Consider the following 9,608-nt stretch of genomic DNA (forward strand, 5'->3'; position numbering starts at 1 on the left):
CGCCAGCCCCAGCTGCCCTGGAGAGAGTGAGCAGAGGTGGAGAGAAGCAGGATGAAACCACAAGAATGAAGCCAGAGATGGAGCCATCTGGGGAGATTCTCACTCTCGGAGAACAGGTTAGAGTTCATTCATTCGTTCAGTCTTATTTATTGAGTGCTTACTGTGAGCAGAGAACTGTACTAAGGTCTTGAACAGTATAATTCAGCAACAGAGACAATCCCCGCTCACAACGGGCTCACAGTCTAGAAGAGGGGAGAGACCAGTTCAGACCAAGACCGTACCCCAAACAGGGCAGACATGTAGAAGGGGACTGGCTTGCCAGCAATAATAAATAATTTCGGCACATGTTAAGCGTTCACTGTGCGCCAAGCACTGCTCTAAGCTCTAGGATAGACACAAGTTAATCAGGCTGAACACAGTCCCTGTCCACCATGGGGCTCACACTCTTTTCCCCATTTTACTGATGAGGTAACCCGAGGAACAGGGAAGTGAAGTGACATGTCCAAGGTTACACAACAGACTTGTAATGGAGCGGGGTTTAGAACCCACATCCTTCTGATTTCCAGGACCGTGCTCTATCCACCAGTGGCCCCATCACTGACACAGTTCTCCTCCCTCCCCTCCAAGCTCAGTTATTACAATGGAGTATCGGCACGACGCTACAGTCACTTCGGCTGTCAGTGGTTCCTGTATGTCAAAAACGTTTTCAGTCGGAACGTGATTGTCAAGGATGAGACAGTGTGACTGATTCTGGGAAAAAACTCCGGTACCATAATCAATTCTTCTAATCGGAAGTTATCCTGCGAATCATTGCGTTACCGTAGCAGGAGAGTTTGCCTACACCAATGAAGCTTAGAGCTATGCCACTGAGAGATATTTTCGCTAGGGTTTACCCATAATGAAAAGATCTATGCGGAAAGGTCAGACAAAGTTGATTTACCTGTGCTGGGCAGCAGCGACATGGGAAAATGTCAAAGGCAGATGAACAAATGATCAAACTGTGGATCAAAGACAAAGGCAGAGGCTCAGGCTTTCACTGTGCTGAAGGAGACTTTATGGATAAACTACCAGTAGTCATTATGGCATGTGTAACCATAGAGTTTTCTTGGTAAACATAAAGTGGTTTACCATTGCCTTCTTCCATGCAGTAAACTTGAGTCTCCGCTCTCGACTCTCTCCCATGCCGTTGCTGCCCAGCATAGGTGAGATTTGACTTGTAGCAGATTGCCTTCCACTCGCTAGCCACTGGCCAAGCTAGGAATGGAATGGGTAGGCCTCTGCCTGACTTTCCCTCCCATAACCGAGACTGGAGGAGTACTGGAAACTCTCCAAGTGCGATCCTGAGAGGGAGGGGCTGAGAGTGTTAGTTTGAGTATCAAATCACTTCCAGACTATTAGGTAATCGTAGGCAGGGAACATACTTACCAACTTCATTATGTTGGACTCTCCCCAGCATTTAGTACAGTGTTCTGCACATAATAACTGCTCAATAAATATGTTGATTGGCCTACAATATTTCACAGTAATTCATCTCATTATGCTCTCTGGTAGTCTCCTATCTGCAATTTATTTTAGTTTCTGTCTCCCCAAATAATAACAGTGCTTGTGTCTCTTGTTGAATGCTAATTATACATCAAGCACAGTAGTATGTACAGGGGTAGATGCACAGTAATCAGGTAGGACATGTTCTCTACCCTTCACGGGTCTCACAGTCTCCGTATCAGGGAGAACAGGCCTTGAATTTCCGTTTTATAGATGAGGAATCTGAGGCTCAGAGAAGTTAAGTATGACAAAGTCACACAGCAGACAAGTGGTAGAGCCAGAATTAGAACCCAAGTCCTCTGACTCCAAGGACCGTGCTCGTTTCACTACACTATGCCACTCCTAAAAGACTGTGAGCTTGGAATTCCTTGACAGCAAGGATCATTTGTACTAATACTATTGAAATCTGTAGGTACTCAGAACGTACAAATCATTGATTTACTCCTACGGGAATTAATCTTGATTCCTTTATCGATGTCATCAAGGCCTGTCAATTGAAGTCTTCCCTCTTCCTGTGCAGGGAGTCGACAACACCCTCCAGAAATGTCCCACATCTCCACGATGAGGGAATTCCTCCTGCTGGGATTCTCGGAGGTCCAGGAGCTGCAGGTGGTCCATGCTGCACTGTTCTTCCTGGTCTACCTGGCGACCCTGATCTCCTCATCGTCATCGTCACTGCCCTCGACCGGCGCCTCCACACCCCCATGTACTTCTTCCGCAGTAATCTGTCCCTAATCAATGGAGGCAGTCATCTCCGTCACTGTCCCCGAATCTGTCACCATCTCCTTGACTGATTGTCGATCCATCTCCTTCCTGAGTTGAGCCACTCACCTCTTCCTGATAGTCCTGTTCGATGCCTCGGAGTTTTACATTCTCATGGCAATGTCCTATGACTGTTGTGCCGCCATCTGCCTCCCTCTCAGCTACGAGGTCGTCATGAAACCAGTTGCTTCCGGGAAGATGGCAGCCCTTCCTGGCTCAGCGAAAGACTGTTCGGGGTTGTTTTCAGCTTCGACCTTCCCCTTGAGCTTCTGCGGGTCCAGCGTTTTCCAGCGTTTCTTCCGTGATATCCCCTCCCTGCTGAAGATCACCTGCTCTGAAGACCAATCTACCATCAACGTGAGCGTGACGTCTGGTCTAACCATAGGTGCCATAGGCTCCATTGCTATTGTCGCCTCATACGTATGCATCTTCCCGGCCGTTCCGACGATGCACATCTTTTGGGCTGTTCTGAGGATGCCAGCCGCCGAGGGCTGAGCCAAAGCCTTCTCCACCTGCCTGCCCCATAACGTCGTCGTCACCATCTTCCTCCTCACATGCGTGTTTGGCTATTCAAAGTCGCCCTCACACTCTTCCTCAGTGTTCGACCTGCTGATGTCAGTTTTATATGCCGTCATGCCCCGGTCCTGAAGCTCCTCATCTACAGCTTGAGGAACCAGGACATGAAAACTGTTCTGTGGACAGTCTTAAAAACAGATTCCCCCAGACTCCTCTATAGGTCGAAATGTCCGTTTCCTTGCGCTGATATTCAATCCATCAGCCAATCAATGATATTTATTACAGGAGCGAAGCGTGCTGTCTGGGTTGTACTAGGACAGTAGCGAGGTGAGGTAGGAGGGGGCAAGTTATTGAATACTTTAAAGCTAGAGGCGAGGAGTTTTTGTTTGATGAGGAGGCGCATGGGCAAACACTGGAGGTTCTCGAGGAGTGGGGAAACATGGACTGAATGTTTTTATAGGAAAAGCGATCCGGGCAGCAGAACGAAGTATTTACTGGCGTGGGGAGAGACAGGAGACATGGGAGGTCAGCGAGGAGACTGATAAAGTGATCTAGGTGGGATAGAATAAGGGATTGTATTAACGTGGTAGCAGTTCGGATGAAGAGGAAAGGACAGATTTCGGCCTTGTTGTGAAGGTGGAACTGACAGGATTTAGTGATGGATTGAATTTGTGGGTTGAATGAGAGAAAGGAGTCGGGTATATTGCCAAGGTTATGGGTTTGTGAGACAGGAAGAATGGTGGGTCATCTAAGGTGATGGGAAAATCAAGGAGAGGACAGGGTATGGAGGGGAAGATAAAGAAAAGATTTGGTAGGTACATTTCCTGCCAACAAGGACCTTACAGTCTAGAGGGGATTTATCATGCCACTGAGAGCCATGATTGTTGCGTTCCAATGCCAACCCTTGAGAAGCAGCGTGGCTCAGTGGAAAGAACACGGGCTTTGGAGTCAGAGGTCATGGGTTCAAATCCCAGATCTGGCAATTGTCAGCTGTATGAGTTTGGACAAGTCAGTTCACTTCCCTGTGCCTCAGTTACCTCATCTGTAAAGTGGGGATTAAGACTGTGAGCCCCACGTGGGACAACCTGATCACCTTGTAACCTCCCCAGCGTTTAGAACAGTGCTTTGCACATAGTAAGCGCTTGATAAATGCCATTATTATTATTATTATCATTAACACTTCCATCGACCAGCTGTGTGACCTGGGGTGAACAACCTAACCTCTCTGGATCTCTCTGTAACATTAGGATTTAATATATGCTGTCACTTTCTCTTATATTCTGAGCCTCTTACGACCAGATACTTTGTCTGAGCTGATCATTTTGTTTCTATTCAGCACTTGTTACAGCCTTTTGCATGTACACTGTTAGTAAAGACTATAATGATAACACTGATAATTATTATTATAATAATTAATTGCGACTTTGATCAAGAGCCCATGAATTTATACTTACTGGCTTAGATCCAGCTACCTGCAGAGTCTTGCAACAGTATGTTTAGAGGTATCTTGTAATCGCTTTCTAGGGTATCTTCCAGGTGTGTTACTAATCATCATCATCATCATCATCATCATCATAATTGTGGTATTTGTTAAGCGCTTTCTTTGTGCCAGGCACTGTACTAAGCACCGGGGTGGATACAAGCAAATCGGGATGGGTACATTCCCCTGTCCCACGTGGGGCTCACAGTCTCAATCCCCATTTTACAGATGACGTAACTGAGGGCCAGAGAAATGAAGGGACTTGCCCAGGATCACACAGCAGACTAGTGGCAAAGCCGGGATTAGAATCCGGATGGATGGACCATAATGATTCCTTGCATTGCTTTGATTTTTCGTAACGTATTCAGAGTAGGAGGAATAACCATTCACCTGTGGAATCTCGCTAAAATATCCAAGACATTTCAGCCTCCAAACTGTCCCAGGTCTCGATGATTTTATCCAATGACCTGACCAAATATTCAGTTAGCTGATCTAGGCGGCCAGTTTGTTATGGGCAGGGAACCTGATGGCAGATTTCGTTGTATTGCACTCTCCCAAGATTTTAGTATAGTGCTCTACACATAATAAGTGCTCAATACATACATTTGACTGATGATGATGATGATGATTAATAAAAATAATTTAAGAGTCAGCCAATCGTATTTATTGCTTACGGTGTGCAGTGCACTGTACTAAGCACTTGGGAGAGTATAGTATAACAATATAACAGACACGTTCTCTGCCCTCAAAGCGTGGGAGTGGGAGAAAGGCAATTAATATGAATAAATACATTACAGGATGTGGAAATAAGTGATGTGGGTCTGGGAGGGATATAACTAAGGAAAGCAGGTCAGGGTGATGCAGAAGGGAGTGGAAGAAAAGGAAACGAGGACTTGGACAGGGAAGGCCTCTCGGAGGAGATATCCTTCACTAAAGCTATGAAGAGGTGGGGAATAAGGAGCACTCTTAGGGTAGGTACGACTATTGAAAGATGGGAGGTAAAGATGTATACAGATCCCATCCAACTGCGCAGATCCATCACCTCTAATGCATCCATCAATCCATTCATCCATTCATTCATCCATCCAGCAGTCCATCACTGCAATTTACTGAGCACATCCTGTGTGGCAAGAGCAGTAGCCAGCTCTTTGGAGATTTCGTGACCCGCCCCACCCAGAGGATCAAGGGGAGATGGAGGTCCAGGCCCCTCAGGCCCACACTGCCCCATTGAGAGTGACTTTGCTGGAGTGGGGTGGAGTGACAGGGCGGGACAAAGAGGCGTATGGAAGAGTCGGAGCCAGTCTGGGGAGATGCTCACACTCGGGACCTACGTTGGGGTTCAGATCAGGTTGGCGTCCGCCGACCGGCAAAGGGTTTGCAGGAGGGGGGCATTGTCCTCCTGCTGGGATTCTCGGAGGTCCGGGAGCTGCAGCTGGTCCACACTGCATCACAAGTCCCTTCATCCTGTTTGGCTTCTATCCACCCCAGTGCTTATAACAGTGCCTGGCACATAGTAAGAGCATATCAAATAGCATTATTATTATTATTATTATTATTATCATCATCATCATCATCATCATCATCATCATTATCCACTGCCCAACCATCTCTACCAGGCAGCCGTCTGCTGGGTTTTGGCACTGTGGCACAGCCTTGACAGTTTGGATGAGCTCACAGTCTATTCATTCATTCAGTCAGTCAGTCCTATTTATTGAGCACTTACTGTGTGTAGAGCACTGTACTAAGTGCTTGGGAAGTAAAGGTTGGCAACACTGAGTTGTGTCTACTCAATCTCTCATCCTATACCGGCTGGATTACTGCATCATCCTCCTCTCTGATCTTCCATCCTCCTGTCTCTCACCAATTCAGTCTATACTTCACACTGCTGCCCGGATCATCTTTGAGCAGAAATGCTCTGGGCATGTTACTCCCCTTCTCAAAAATTTCCAGTGGCTACCAATCAACATACACATCAGGCAAAAGCTCCTCACTCTTGGCTTCAAGGCTCTCCATCACCTCGCACCTTCCTACCTCACCTCCCTTCTTTCCTTCTACAGCCCAGCCCGCACCCTATGCTCCTCTGCCGCTAACCCCCTCTCTGTGCCTCGTTCTCGCCTTTCCCGCCGTCGACTCTCGGCTCATGTCCTCCCCCTGGCCAGGAATGCCCTCCCTCTGCACATCTGCCAAGCTAGATCTCTTTCTCCCTTCAAAGCCCTATTGAAAGCTCACCTCCTCCAGGAGGCCTTCCCAGACTGAGCCCCCTCCTTTCTCTCCCCCTCCTAGCCCTCCCGCACACCCTACCTCCTTCCCCTCCCCACAGCTCCTGTATATATGTTTGTACATATTTATTACCCTATTTATTTTACTTGTACATATTTACTATTCTATTTGTTTTATTTTGTTAATATGGTTTGTTTTGTTGTATGTCTCCCCCTTCTAGAATGTGAGCCTGCTGTTGAGTAGGGACCGTCTCTATATGTTGCCAAATTGTACTTCCCAAGCGCTTAGTACAGTGCTCTGCACACGGTAAGCGCCCAATAAATACGATTGAATGAATGAATGAATGGGAGTCAGAGGACCAGGGTTCTAGTCCCAACTCTACCACTTGTCGGCTGCATAGCCATGGAAAAGTGGCTTAATTTCTCTGTGCCTCAGTTTTCTCAACAGTAAAATGAGGATTCGATACCTGTTTTCCCTCCTACTTAGTCTGTGAATCTCTCATGAGACACGAACTGTGTTCTACCGGATTACCCTGAATCTCCGCCAACACTTAATACTCTGCTTGGAATGTAGTAAGCACATACTAAATATCAAGAGTATTATTTTTGGTTGAGGAGACTGAAACTAAAATGAATAGCGTATAGGAGAGGTCAGAGAACGTAAAGATCTGAACATGAGGTGAATTTTTTTTGCAGGTTCTATAGTCAAACAAGAAGTGCCTTTATAAATACAGCCATTTCGTGGAGAGAGAATGAGCCTCGTAGACAAAAGGACCTGGGTTCTAATCTTGTCTCCACTCCTTGCCCGTTGTATGACCTGGGGCCAGTCATACCTTCTCTGTGCCTTACCTTTTCTGTGCCTCAGTTACCTCATCTTTAAATTGGGGATTATGGCTGAAAGTACCATGTGAGCCATGGACTGTGCCCAACCTGATTAGCCTGTATCCACCCAGTGCTTAGTACAGTACCTGGCATATAATAAGCACTTAACGATACCATAAAACAAACAACAAAAATAAAACCCATATAGGCATCAAACTGATTCGATTGACTCAGTATCTGAATTCATACTTGTACTCACACAAACACAAGCTTACCTCATCATTCGGCTAGTCCTTTCCTAAAGCATAGCTCAGCCTATGTCTTCTCCTCTCCTCAACCTGTTCGCAGGACAAGTTGTGTCTTTTGTGAACAACAACAACTCACAATCGGTTTGTGGTCTCCCCATCCTATGACTGCACTTCACCCCCTTCCCGTTGTTAAACACGTATTCTCAGCTCTAAAAGTAACTTTCTAGTTGTTACTCATGATGTCCTCTCCCATTTCCATCCTAGCCTGGAAATCCCTCTCTTATCCACTTAAAATCAGAGAGAGCACAGTTCTTTCCGAATTCTGAGCACTGCTAAAATCTTCCCCTCCGCCAATTTCCCCGATTCACTTCCCAGCCCTCTAAACCCACTTCACCTAACTGAGGCGCGAATCCATTCATGTCCATCCTCATTTAGTGGAAAAAGCATGGGCCCAGGAGTTTTCTTCTTGACTATGAGATCCTTGAGGGCAGAATACACATCTACCAGCTCTGTTCAATTATACTCTCCCGGCATAGTTTAGAGGAAGTCAGAGTAATTTGGTTCTAATCCTGCCTCTGTCCCTTTGCTGCTGTGGGACCTTGGGCAAGTCGCTTCACTTCTCTGGGCCTCGGTTTCCTCGTCTGTAAAATGACATACTATAATTGCATATTCATCTTTCCATTCTTTCTTTCCTTCTAGTAGGGACAGGGAATGTGTCAGTTATGGCGTTATGAATTGGCTAGAGCATGGGCTTGGGAGTCAGAAGGAGTCCTAAGGACTTGGGTTCTAATTCCGGCTCCGCCGTATGTCTGCTTTGTCACCGTAGACAAGTTATTTAACTTCTCTCAGCCTCAGTTGCCTCATCTGTAAAATGGGGGAACAAGAACTGTATCCAACCTGCTTAACCTGTATCTATCTCAGCGGTTAGGACAGTGCTTGACATAGTAAGAGCTTAACAAGTACTACTATTACTATTCTTACTCTACAAGTGCTTAGTGCACACAGTAAGCACTCAATAAATATGATTCAAGATTAATTGATTGATAGTAAATTATATTGTGTCATCCTAGCCCAGTAGGCTGGAAAGCCCATGAGGGCAGGTATTACAACCTTTCTCAGTATTTGTCTTCTCCCAACATTCGGAAAGAACTATTACAGGGAGGAATAGCTGAGAGTACCAGTGACTGTCCAAGGCTCGTCACACTCTCTCAGCTCTGCCTGTCATTTACCCTCTGCAAGAGACTCTGGGACCCACTGATGGACGACCGGACTGTCCACTGTGCTGATTCTGTGCTGGAGCACCGTAGCTTGGCGGGTAGTTGGCGTGGTAACGAGGTTTTAGGAGGAAGGAGGAGAGGTGTGTGATGGTTGGGGGTTACTGAACTGGAAAACACCTTCCCTCCTGCTAGCACCCCTGCCCCGCTGGGAGCCACGGTCCTGGTCCGAACTCCAACTTAAGCTCCAGACTGATTCCATCTCTTCTATCCTCATCTTCGTCCTCCCCTCCCTACCATCTCACCCATCCCCGGTCACTCTCACCGGAGCAGCCTGGGGCTGGGGGTCGCTGACCTCTGCAGGGCTGGAATGGTCCCCTCTTTTCCCTAGACTCCTAGGTTTGGTCAGCCAGGAACGAACAGAGAGGTGCCCTCGATCCCTATCCGCTCTCCCTCAGACCCTGAGAAAATATCCAGGTGGGCCCCCTTCCCTGTAGATAAACCAGGAGTTGCTCCGAGGACGATCCCTGGATAATTGTTCGGGACCTTGCCGAAGGACTTCGTGGCCTGGACAAGCCAAGCACCCTCTGGTCACGTGGTTCGTGAGGCTCCTGGGAGATAGAAGCAGCGTGGTTCAGTGGAAAGAGCACGTGCTTTGGAGTCAGAGGTCATGGGTTCAAATCCCAGCTCTGCCACCTGTCAGCTGTGTGACTTTGGGCAAATCACTTAACTTTTCTGTGCCTCAGTTACCTCATCTGTAAAATGGGGATTAAAATTGTGAACCCCCCGTGGGACACCCTGATCA

General features: G+C 47.1%; 1 non-coding gene across 1 annotated transcript; it reads right to left on the reverse strand.

Annotated features, from left to right (window-relative positions):
* Positions 1–1,212: 1,212 nt before the first annotated feature.
* On the reverse strand, positions 1,213–1,350 carry LOC119928972. The gene has a single exon (XR_005451117.1). It is a non-coding gene; the product is annotated as a small nucleolar RNA SNORA7 (small nucleolar RNA).
* Between the last annotated feature and the right edge of the window lie 8,258 nt (positions 1,351–9,608).

Source organism: Tachyglossus aculeatus, chromosome 5 (assembly GCF_015852505.1).
Source record: "Tachyglossus aculeatus isolate mTacAcu1 chromosome 5, mTacAcu1.pri, whole genome shotgun sequence".
NCBI lineage: Eukaryota > Metazoa > Chordata > Mammalia > Monotremata > Tachyglossidae > Tachyglossus > Tachyglossus aculeatus.